The sequence below is a fragment of the Erythrolamprus reginae genome, chromosome 4 (genome assembly GCF_031021105.1).
Source record: "Erythrolamprus reginae isolate rEryReg1 chromosome 4, rEryReg1.hap1, whole genome shotgun sequence".
Lineage (NCBI taxonomy): Eukaryota > Metazoa > Chordata > Lepidosauria > Squamata > Dipsadidae > Erythrolamprus > Erythrolamprus reginae.
In genome coordinates, this window is record NC_091953.1 from 93,229,718 (window position 1) to 93,242,902 (window position 13,185).

The 13,185-nt window shown below is 36.7% G+C and overlaps 1 long non-coding RNA gene across 3 annotated transcripts in view; it reads right to left on the bottom strand.

The window, feature by feature from the left end:
- The window catches only part of LOC139167351 (uncharacterized), a 109,662-nt gene that overhangs the window by 39,758 nt on the left and 56,719 nt on the right, over nt 1-13,185 (bottom strand). For 2 of the 3 annotated variants that reach the window (XR_011559108.1, XR_011559110.1), the window contains one exon: nt 2,555-2,667. The exons of the other annotated variant lie outside the window; for it this stretch is intronic. This is a non-coding gene — a long non-coding RNA (uncharacterized lncRNA). Of the gene's footprint in view, nt 1-2,554; nt 2,668-13,185 lie in introns of those variants that run through there. 3 annotated transcript variants of the gene reach the window in all.

Below are 13,185 nucleotides of genomic sequence, written 5' to 3' on the forward strand. Positions count from 1 at the left end.
CTATTGTGGCTGGTTTAAGTAAAAATCTGATCATGGATCTTCCTCAATGGTTTTACTTAATATTCCAACAATATAACATCTGTCATCAGTCACTGCATGGTAATCAAAAGTCAGAAATAAGCATGAACGATATTTTTTTTTAATTAAATGCAAATTACCCTTATGATACAACTTAATTCTTCTTGATCAAGCCCTGGATGATGATAATACATCAAGGAACTACCAAGGAGAAAATTATAACCCTCCCAAAACTGGCAGAGGAAGATTCTGCATATACAGATCAGCAAACCCCACGCACACTTGCACTGTTGATGTTATCTAGTTATGTAATGAAACATCTGCAAGCAAACAACCAAGCTCAGGGAGCACCAAGAATTCCACAATAATATATCATCCCACGTTATCCTTTTTTTTAACCTATCACGTTGTTTTGAAATTTCTCGTTTTTACCTTGAGTGCTTTCTCATAAACCAATATTATATATACAGTAGCTCTTCTATTTTTAATATATATATATTTTTAGGGGGAGGGTGAAATTACTTATTTCCATGGCAGAATCCAAAAGTACAGGGAGACCTTAAGCAAACAAAATGTGTTTAAACATTCTGCTGTGATTGTTTTCTATGTCATAATTCTAAAGGCCCAAAAGCTGTAAACTTTGGGTACAAGTAAGCCTTAAAAGTATCATTAAGTTGCTCTGAGCCTAGAAACAACCACCGGCTCTGAAATTTCAGAAACACTTGTCTTTGTATTTTCTTCCTGAATTTTCCCAGACAAATGTGTACTTGACAGCCACGTGTCCCTTAAAGCAGATCCACAACTCTCCCAATATCCCCAATCGTTTTTTCTCCCTCTCTTTCTCTCTCCCACTCTCTTTCTCTTTCTCTTCCTCTTGTCTCCATCTTTCTCTGCCTTCCCTTTTTAATGCCCACACCTCCACTATCAAGAACAAATATGATTTCTGATTGAACATCACTTTATTTGCCAGTTCTGTGGTCTTTTCTTATCTTGTTCCACACTTCTCAGGCTTTGTGGTTAAATTATGTATTAAGGTCAATGTCAAAACACGGAAGATCTGTAATCTACTGGGAGCTCCCTTTTATTCGTTATTACAGTGAAGGCTGCGCGCAACTGTCAGGGAGCCTGGGATGTGCTCAGCATGGATGTTTGCTACACAGCAGGGCTCTACAAAGCCTCTCTCCTTGTTCTCCCAGGACGAAACCCTTGATAGATTTGCCCAGATAACCCATCTAACTTTAAAGCTCTCTTGTCTCTGCTTCAATCTGAAAGCTGTCAAGTGCACCTATATAGTAACGTCATAAATCAAACATAAAATGTGTACACTAGAGACATAGCAAGTGTCATGTATTCACTTGTACTCTGAGATTTTCTAAAGCAAAATGGTGTTACAAGAAAGAAGCTTGGGAGAATAGTTTTTTTTTAATCCCCCTTTTAAAACACCAAGGTTTGAAAAAGCTTAGTGGAACAGATTATTGCAAATTAGTATTATGATTTGTCACACAGTCGTCCAGATGTTTAGACTGGATTTGGCATTTTGGTCCACTTATTGAGTCCTTCCCAAGGATCTGGAATAGGAAGATGTTGTTGTTAAATAAAATTAAAGATATTATTACAGAATGTAAGCTGTTCCAAGTAAAGCTGGCTTTTGCTATTATTGTTGTAATAATATGGTTTTGTAATTATAATTTTGGTATGCTGCAAGTTAAACAAGGCCTACTGTTTAGTAAATAAAAAGAGAAAGAAGAAAGAAGGGAAGGGGGGAAGAATAGTAAGGTATCTATCTCTAAAGTCCTGTGTTTGGATGCAAGGCTACATATTGATTTTATTTCTTTGGTTTTCTTCTTGACAAGCATTTGTCAACATGGATTTGTATTAGTTCCCAGGTTTGTTTGTTAAATATACATACTTCTTTCTCTGCACAAGAAACAAAGAAGATGGCTAAAACATGGTGTCAGTCAGGGCAAGACAGAAACCTATCGTCATGATGTTTAGATTTTTCCTTAGATCAGAATGAAGAGACCATTTGTTTCATATTCCAAAGGAAGAGTTCAGCTTTTTCCTAAGAGGACCATAGATTTCTTTTCCTGATATTGTGATCACATCATCAAATGGTTTTTATCCTCAAATAGTCTGAGCACTCAATCATGAAATGCTAAAATTATTCAAAGCCTTCTGCATTGAAAGCTTCAGGGTTTTTTTAACTGAAAGGTGGGATCTTTTAATTAAGTAGTTATATAGATTCATGGGACCAGTCCTATGATAGATTGTACACAGTTGCTATAGATATTCAATTGTGGCTCGTTATGTGATTGAGTACCAAAATATGGATCTAAATAGGGACTGGTTGATACATAGAGTTCATTCAGAAAATATTCAGACCCCCTTCACTTTTATCAATTTTGTTATGCTGCAGCCTGATTCTACAGTTTTTAAAATTCACTTTTTTCTCATTAATCTATATAATGACAAAACAAAAAACAGAATTTTAGAAATATCTATAAATTTATTAAAAAGAAAAAACCGAAGGATCACATTGACATAAGTAAGTATTCACATCCTTTGCAGCAACATATGAAATTTAATTCAGGTGTGTCTCAGTTTTCTTGATCATTGCTGACATGTTTCTACACCTTGAATGGAGTCAATCTGTGGTAAATTAAATTGAATGGATATGATTCAGAAAGGCACACATAGAAGGTTGTCAATTAATACTGTAGCACAGGGGTGTCCATGTCCAACCTTTTCTATACCCTGCACCCCTAGAACGTTTCTGATATATTCCGACACCCCTTACAAATGTAAATATTTATATGCATATAATTATGCACATACACTATAATTTTGAAACTTCTAAAGCCACGTTTTTGCACTCCCCTGAAATATGATCTTGTACCCCCAGAATTTGGAACCCCTGCTGTAGCAGAACAAAAGCCATGGAATCAAAGAAACTGCCTGCAGAGCACAGATCTGGGGAAGGCTACAATACATTTTCTGCTGACTGAACGTTCCTAACTACAGTAGCTTTCATAAGTTTCAAATAAAAGAAGTTTGGAGCAACAAGGAGTCCTGCAAGAGTTGGTTGCCTGGTCAAATGGAGCAATCAGGATAGAAGGGCCTTAGTAAAAACCCGATGGTCCCTCTGACTGAGCTCCAGAGATCCTAAGTGAAGTTGCGACAGTGTTCCAGAAGGACAACCATCATTGCAGACATTCATCCATCTGGACTTTATGGCAAAGTAGCTAGATGAAGCCTCTTCTCAGTGCAAAACACATGAAAACTTATTTGGAGTTTGCCAAAAAGCACCAACACTTTGAGGAACAAACTCTTAAGCGGGCTTTCATGTGTTTTGCACTGAGGAGAGGTTTCCATCTAGCCACTCTGCCATAAAGCCCAGATACGTCTTATTATTATGGCTCTCAGAACTTATGAAAAGAGGAAATATTCTCTAAGGGATATAAAAAATACATTGCAAATACAGTATCTTTCAGATCAAAATATTGTTTTCTGCTGCAATAGTCTAGTGATCCACAGTGATGGCCGCGATGAAATCAGTTAGCAGTTCATCATCCTCATGAAAGAAAGGTTTGAGCAATTTTGGAAAAGTTATATTAAAATACAGCACATTTTTGGAGAAAGATAAATCAAGACCTAGTAATATTAAAATAAAACACCTTGTGGAAAATTGTATTCACCAATGTACTGATTAGATAAAGTTGCCCCCAAAAAATCTACAAACAATTGACATTATGCAAAAAAAATACTAGCCTCTAGGTTCTAGAAATAATTTACATAAATATACATACATTGCCATATGAATTTTACTCAAAGTTCATATGGAAATGACTACATTTTTTTCAAACTTCTCTTTTTTAAAAAAAAATCCACGTTGTAAATTGACAACCTTAATAACATATGAGAATATGTGCCACTTTTATTGAACAGATTTGGAGTCTTTCTGGCATCCTCATAGGTTTTCATATCAGCAGTTGTGCCCAATATCTCAATTAGAGACAAGCAGTATGATACTATGGTTATATATTCAGACATACAATTTTCCAAATTATAAAAGAAGTATACTTAGGATGACAGAGCAGATACAAGCATATTATTACAATTTCCACGTTATTCAAGTTCCCAACAGCTTGACATACTTCCCTCAATATCAGATTAAAAAATAAAACTATAAATGATCAGGAATAAAATGCCTAGGGCTATCCCTATATATTAAAAATAAAATGAATTTTCCACTAAGTGGTTCCCAGATATTTAATTGCACAAAGCAAGCTATAGCGAAATTTGATTTATCATTGAGTTAAGTTCAGTCTGAGAGAACAGTGAAAACTCAATCTACAGATGTCAACTATTTCTTGCTTCATGAGGGAATCTGAGCGATAGAAATCACTACAACCTGTTTATATGCTCTCTGTCTTTACTACCATTCTTATTCTAAAATATGGAAGTAAAGCTGAATAAAAAGCCATCCATAGTAAATGAATCTTCTTTTTGGTCTCATTATAAATTCTACTTTCCATATTATAGTCTCATGTTATATAAATAAGAACTTCTCAAAGAGAAGAGCACATTGAGAGAGTGCCATAACCACTTTGCTAACAGTGTTTACTGTTTAAAGTTTGGGCTCACTGCATAATGTTCAGAAAGCATAAAATGTTATGATCATGAGCAACGAACTGCAATCAACAGATACATCAATTATTAGTATTTTCTCATTAATTGTAATTATAGCAAAACAGAAAAATTGTAACATTTGAATTCAGCACTTATTTGTAATTTCAAATAACAATGATAGATGGCAAGCCAATATTTTATTAGTTGTTGTAAATTATTTTTGGTTTACATAATTAAACCAATCCACTTTTTTACAAGACAGTTTATTTCAATTATTTTTAATCTTTTAAAAAGATATAATAACTGCAAAGAGTAAAAAGTACTGTATCTATGCCATCAGTGCTTTGTTTTCTATATGCTATTAAAGTAATGCAAAGAATGACTTCTTTTTAAGTACAGTATATAATATATTATGAATTCTATAGCCATGAAATTAGGAAGTTAAATAAGCCTTTATCTTGAATACCTCTTTCAAAGAATGGCAAAAAAATATACTCAAAAATATATAAATCAGTAATAAACAAAGGAGCAAATAATAAGTGGAATATTGTAATTTTATATATTTTACTATTTCATTTTCATTCATTTTATTTCTAATATAAATTTACTCCTTACATAAAAAGGCAAGCAAACAGGTCTGTTAAATTAGATGAAACTCTTATTACCTTGTTTCCCTTTATAACTATCTGTAGAAAGTATATAGCATGGGTATCAAACTCACGGCGTCACATTGCTGTCACGTGTGGAGCTGGGATGGATGTGGCATGCACTCAGTGATGGGCTCCTACGGGAATGGTCAGGAATGTAGTTCCGGTAGCAAAATTTGGAGCTCCCCCAGAGCACCCAATTTGCACTGAAAGATGTTGAAACAAAATGCATAAGCCACGGCCACAGTGTGGTAGTAAAAATTTTGGTAGCCCATCTCTGCATGCATTCGATGCATCTGGCACGCGGGTCAGCAGTTTGACATCCCTGGTAATAGAAGATGCCCATAAAGGAGAGGGGGAAGATCCATTGCAAAGGCAAAAATCGGATAAATTATACTTGAGCCCAAGCCAAGACAGTAGTTTATTTTAAAAAGTCTCAGACACCAATTCTCTGAATTGGAAACAAGGGGGAGTGATGGGGAAGGTCATGTTGTGAATATTGATGATAGCCTTAAAGGAAAGTCCCTTTATTTATGCAACAATCAGATAAATGAGGCCAGAATCCAGGCCAAGAAAGTGGTTTATGAAAATTCCAATCCACATGAAAATTAAAGAAGTAGAATAAAATAAACATTGGAACTCCAGGAAAAAGACAATACAGAATTTTACAACACTTTGGACAGGTGGTATGACTGGTTAAGCAAAAAAAACACCCTTTAACACTATACACCTCAAAAAGAAAATGAATAAAAGCAAAGAGTAATCTTATAAATCCTTTTAACAATGGTCAACCAAGTAAGCAGACAAACTGTTGTTAAACTCACCCATTGACTCCTATTGAAATACCAATTCACAGTAATGAGAAATAATGTAACCCAGAAAAAGAAACACAAAGAGATATAAACCATGTAATTTATAAAGCATAGTTTACATTAAAGTTAGTAAATGAAATAGAATAAAATATAGAAAATAAAAGAAGTAGGAATGGAGGCACATGGTGTTACTATATCTGTTCTAATAAAAATAGTTTTAGGTCTGCACAGTCTTTGTTTCTTAATCTGCTCTACCTTAAAGAGCTGATACTAACTTTTGATCTCTGCAGAGACCATAAATTAAACAAGGGAAACTCAGACTTCTGCTCCAGTGACTACAGTATTCAGTTGCAAAGAGCTTATAGTTTATTTTCATGAAATTGGATATGTGCTTTTCTTCAGTGAAAAAGATGTTGCTGCTAAGTACCTTTTACCAGGGATAGGTTCTGTTCTGTCGGCTCTTGGCATGAGCCTGTAATTAAATGCAAAAGTAGCCAAAACAGACACACACACACGGGAAAAGTCAACAATACTTTCTTTATCCACAGAAAAATAGAAGCAAAACCCTCTTTTTATAGTCAAAGGTTTCACGTGTAAAACAAACAGACTTAAAGGCAGTGAAATAACAAAAAAAACAAAACCTCAAAGCAATTAACAAGTAGCTGTGAAGTCGTCACAGCTATGCTCATTCAGACTTCGGTTTAACTCACACGGTTAACTATGATTTACGTTCAGAGTCCAGATATCAGAGCACAGGGTCCTTGGAGAATCCGGAGAGCCAAGGCAATCCACAATCATGAACAGATAATCTTCCACACTGAGAGGCCGGCATGCTGCCCATTTAACAGCAGCCCTAATTAATTGAACCACACCCAACCACAGGTGAACTCTCTTATTTTTTGTAATACCTACATAGCTGCTCTTTCCTATTCAAGGCTCTTCGTCTACATATGTCAATAAATGTTTCTTCATCAGAGTCCAGTGAAGATAAAGAGGATGATGCATTACTTCATAATGGGCTGCCTGCCAGGGCCCCCTCTGAGGGTCCATTTCACAGTCACTCCCTGTTTCCGATGATACTTCGGTGTCCAAAGCAGTTGGCAGTAAAACAGGCCTCTGACACTGGGAGGATTCATCCACATCCACCCCCACCATCCTTGGGGCAGGAGCTGGCCCAGAGCCAACCATAACAGGTTCTAACTTACCTCGCTTCTGGTCTTGTTCCTGCTATGCTGCGTGGGTGCACCTTGTGGGTGCATACACCTTGTGGGTGCATACACCCCAAAAAAATACCCTCAATAAGTAAAAAACAAGATGGTGACTGCATGCACAGTGCCAGAAACTCAGCTTCTGCACATGCTCAGAAGAAAAAATAAATTTTTAAAAAATCCCAAATATTTCCCAAAAAATAGGGCAGCACCCACAAACTGGCGTTGACTGAACCGGTTCCATGATATCATCATGCGAACAGGTCCAAACCAGAAGAAACCCACCTCTGCCTTTGACACTGAAATATATCTCAATCTTATCAGCAAAATGGGAGAATAATTTAGGGAATACTTTGAAAAACATTTCCATAAATACTTTTTTTATTTTTCTATAATGTTCATTATCTATGAAACTTTTATAAGCAACCTCTAATTAAGATTTAAATTTAGTATGAGAAAATTGGGTGACATCATTATCTAGGGTTATGCTTTCTACCTTTTGCAAAAGTCTAGTTGTAAAGAAAAAATCCTGAAACTTTGCCTGTTTTCCGACGATCACTATGAACAGTATGGAAGTTTGGGCTTGCTTTCTGTCTATCATTTTAGAGTCTTTGGACACAGAAATGTCAACTTCGCTAGCATTCTGCATATATTTTATAAGTGGAAATCTGTAGCCACATCCTAAGTAAAGTATTTTCAAGTGCCTTAAAAATATTTTATGACGACTAGGCCTAATTATTGCTTCTACAATGACTTCTACATCTAACCCATATCAAAAATATTACAGCCAAGTTGATTCAATATGAACTTTCGACCAGACAAGAAATAGTATAATGAATACTTAATGAAGAGTAATTACTGGAACTCTGCTACCAAAACTCATGGCAGAAGTATATGATAATTAGATGATTACAATCATTTGTAATTTTGTATACTACAATATTTTTAATCAGCAGCAGGAAAATTTGTTTCACAGAATAACCAAATAGCTTATATTTACCCATAGGCTAGAAAACATTTACTCTATCTTGCTCAAGGAAATTACTCAAATACACAGATATTACATTTATAATCTTTATGGGTAAGTAAACCACTAGATTAGGTCTCTCTTGTACAACATGCATCTGTTTTCCTAAATTAAAAAAGTTGAAAGATCTGTAGAAACCTTCCTTACCTAAATGTCATACTGACTTGGAATTATCTATAGGTGAGGAACAATAAAGAAAATTACTCAGAAGTAACTACATATATAGTTTCTGGGCAGTGAAGGGCTACAAATTTTTTTACTACCACACTGTGGGCATGGCTAATTTGTGGATGTGGCTTGTCAGCCTTGTGACCAGATGAGAGTGACTTGACGATCATGTGACTGGGGGTGGCTTAAAGGTCATATAACTGGCTTAAAGATGGCCAAACTGACATCACTCACATCAAGAGTCTGGGTTAGGGTTAGGGTGCCTGGCCTCTCCTCACCTCAAAGAGATACAATTTCCCTCTCTATTTACTATTAATGAACATCCAAAATATACTTTAATTCTATGTATATATGCCATGTGTACATATTACACACAGGCACACAAAAATATACATTAATTACTATATAAACTGTTATGTGTATGTATACACACACACACACACACACACACACACACAGCTCTTTTAAAATTATATGCATTCAACTTCATTTACTGTGATGGGAAAAACATACCCAGAGCCCAGAAGGGGGGGGAAAAGAAAAAAATTCAAATTTTTTCTACTGGTTCTGCATACTTGACCAAAGTTTTTCTACCGGTTCTGTGTACCTGACCATACCCGTAGGAGCCCATCACTGCTCCTGGGGGCCTGACAATGACTGACTGAAAATTTCATATTTGTGAAAAATTCAAAACTAAAAGGACCAGGAAACAACAATTTAGACTGGAATTGAAGAGAACAGACAACTCCATAGTAATTATAAATATCTTTTATATTGGATATGAGATATGACGTATCATTTGACTGCAATCAAATTGGACAATTCTAAGGCTATATATTGTACCCATTTAAGGCCATTTTCAGTACTGGATTGTCCTGAACCAACTTTTCTTTCAAACAAAACAGATGTTTCTGTAAAAGAAGATTTTACAAAGATTGTAAAAACAACAGAAACAAAGAAGAAATAGAATAAATAAAACTATAAAAGGATAAAGAAAAAAGTGAAATATAACATATAAAAGGAAAGAAATCTAAAAAAAAACCCTATTTCTAATCTTCTTTGAAGCCAGTTACTGTTCTAGACTAGCTTATGCAGCTTGAAAACAAAGGAGGAATCCACTCATTAATATTTTCAAATCAGTCCCATAAAGTCCCATTTTTACAAGCCGAAGTCATGCATGTGAGATAATCTTGGCAAGTTTCTCAGTGAGGGTAATCAATAATAATAATAATAATAATAATAATAATAATAATAACAACAACAACAACAACAACAACAATAGCAATAATAATTTATTAGATTTGTATGCTGCCTCTCTCCGTAGACCTGGGCGGCTAAGAGATATCAGTTCCGCAGCAAGGCTGCTGCCAAAGATCAAAGCTACTGGTGCATTCCTTCATGAGATAAGAATTCTACAGTGTCACAGACTTACTAATTAGAGCTTCCCAGCCTCTTAGCAGACAGGCACTTTTTCTCCATGGATTTTTAGCAGGAAAATAACAGGTGGCTAGCCTAACCTGGCTGAGATCTCAAATCATCATCCAACTTCATTGCAAAACATTGTAACTCCACTCTGAATTACCCATACGCCACTCTTAAATATCTATAGAAAGTGGTCAACAATTCCCTAGAGTTAACAAACATAGAAATGTAGAAGATTGATGGCAGAAAAAGACCTCATGGTCCATCTAGTCTGCCCTTTTACTATTTCCTATATTTAATCTTAGGATGGATATATGTTTATCCCAGGCATGTTTAAATTCAGTTACTGTGGATTTGCCAACCATGTCTGCTGGAAGTTTTACTCTTTCAGTAAAATAATACTACTTATTACTAAAATAATATTAAAATAATAATACTTTCAGTAAAATAATAATACAAACTACAGACTACTTCCTTTTTCCATACAAGTATTCTTGTTGTTTTCTTAATTTTCTAAAGCAGGCATCTAGCAAAGGCTCCAGATCTTCCTCCTTCTCCTCTAAATCAGACTGTACTGTCATTGGCATATCTGCCACCTCTGGTGTCTTTCAGGTTCATCCAGGTCGATTTCTCCCTCACTCTCACTCTGTGAATCAGCTGGCAACACCACTGGCCCAGGGTACCAAGATGAGCTTGGCTCAACCTCCTCAGAATCTATCATTACCAGAGGTGGACAAGGACCATTCACAACAGTTACAAATAGCAATGACATCTCCACATTCTTATATTACATATCATCATTTCCCCCTTCCCATAAACTAACCTTTTTAATCCATACATCCTGAAAGCAGCAGGATTTATTTATAAGAAATTCACTTTTATGCATTTTCAGCAAAAAGTCTATAAAGGGTTTCTAGACTTTTATAAAAGTAGTTGCACTTCCCTCCTTAATTAAGTAAGTTCATTTAACCATTTTCCCCAATTCGACCATCTTCAAAATCCATTATTGGTGTGTCTACAGTCTTCTATCTTTGTGCACTAGCCCCATATATAAAACCAATCATCCATGAGTCTTATCTAATTGAGTGTCCATAAGGGCTATTAAGATCCAGTTTTATCTGAACATTAATTTTTAAAACTCTGCATCGCCATACATATTTGTGTTCAATATCTTTTCACTTTTTCATTAGTTCACCATGCATGATAAAATATCCCTTTGTATTTTTCACATTTTCATGGCTCTTTCTTTTGCTGGTATTTATAAAAAGGCACACTCATTTTTCTTGAAAACAGTGTTTTAACCATGTGGCAATTCCTTTTAATCCAAGAGTAATTGAGCAATCAATTCAGTTAAGATGTATTAGTCTAAACAGAGATAATTTCTTTTTCCCATCTCTTTAATCAGTTTCTAAAAGGCATAAAAGGCGAAATTGGTGTTTCTTTCTAGTGCAAAGTTCTTATACGGCATAATAAAAGTACATCAAATTCAAATTTGTATGTAGCTACTGTTTCAAACAAAATAAAAGCTGCTACCATCTATACACAGTAGACCTTTTCTAAATAGTATTATTAATCAAGTTTTTATAATGTTACTTAAAGTAGTAACTCATAGCCACAAAATGCAATGAAAATAATGCCATTTGAGATGGTGAACATATGGAATCTTGACTCTAATCTATGTGTGAGCCAAACTACATCTGTTGTTCAATATTTTTCAGTTGTAAAATGTATATCATTCAAGTATTTTGTACTGATTCTTTTAAAAAATCCCTCTACAGATGTACCAAATTCCCATCTGAAAACCAAGATAGCATTTATTTAATGCAGGTTAAGAACCTTCTCCCCATTTAGATAGTTAAAGGGTGGGAAATAGATATCGATTTTGTCAATATTGTAAAAAAAAACCTTAAGTAACTGAGAAAACATAAAGACCCCACCCATTAAGCAAAAGCTTTGAGTTCATAACATATACAGTGGTACCTCGTCTTACGAACTTAATTCGTTCCGTGACGAGGTTCATAAGAAGAAATGTTCATAAGATGAAACAATGTTTCCCATACAAATCAATGTAAAAGCAAATAATGCGTGCAAACCCATCCGAAAACTCACCCCTTTTGCCTTATTACTGCCAGCATTCTGTTGGGGGTTGTGGAGGAGGCGTTGGGGAGGGAAGACAGCAGAGGCTGCCTGGAAGGAGCCTCATGGGTGAATTGACAAGGGCAGGAAGATGGGGCTTCCACCCTCCTTGGGCTTTATGGCAAAGTAGCCATAAAGTCAGGACATCGAGCCTTTCTTGCCGCCGGGGGAATCTCGCAGCGACAGGCAAAAAAGCCACCAAGACAGAAAGAATTTTCAGACTGCAGTCTTGGGAAGCCAGAATGTGGCAGTGGTGGCACATTTCCTGCCATATGGCTGGTTTCTCACCATGGACCGGCGAAAACTCCAATGGAGGGTTGTTCGGTCCAAGTCCCTCTCCCCAGAAGGGAGCACTCGTCCTTGGCTTTTGTGCACTGAAGCCTTCAGTAGCCAAAACCTCCGTGATGGAGCGCTCCCCAAAAGACCACAGTGACTCCAACGCTCACTTCGCAGCCTGGCCTTCGGGAGCAAGGGTGGGGATAAACCCTGCCTTGCACCCTCCTCCTCCTCTGCCCGGCTCTCCCCACCCCGCCCCACGGGCGTCCTTCTAGTTCCTCACGTGGGCCCTTCTGCTGTCCCTCACAACTTTTCCGCTCTCTTCTTCCTTGGTGGTTGCCAAGGAGACATCGGGAAGGGTCCGCGGGAATGGAAGGTAGGAGGAATTAAAGCCGAAGGGACTCCCCCATAGGAAATGGGTGCCAGGCAAAGAGCAAGAGCCAGGGAGCCTTTTCTAAGGCTGAAGCACTGGTCCTTGCTACAGCTGGGATTCCCCGCCTCCGGGCTGCTGCCACAAGCAAATGGGAAATCCCAGACGCTTCGGCCGGCAACAGTCGGCATTGGTAGTCCAGAGGCAGGGAATCCCTGTGGCAGTAAGGGAACACGCACGCAGTAAGAGAGCCCTTGCACTCAGGCTCGGATTCATAAGATGAAAATGGTTCTTAAGACAAGGCAAACAAATCTTAAACCCCAGGTTTGTATCACAAAAAGTTTGTATGAAAAGATGTTCATAAGACGAGGTATCACTGTACTATCATATGTAGGAAGACTATATGAGACATACTTGTGGTTTTGTTGGATTTCCACTTAGCCTGAACCCAGCCATTTTTATTTTTTAACTA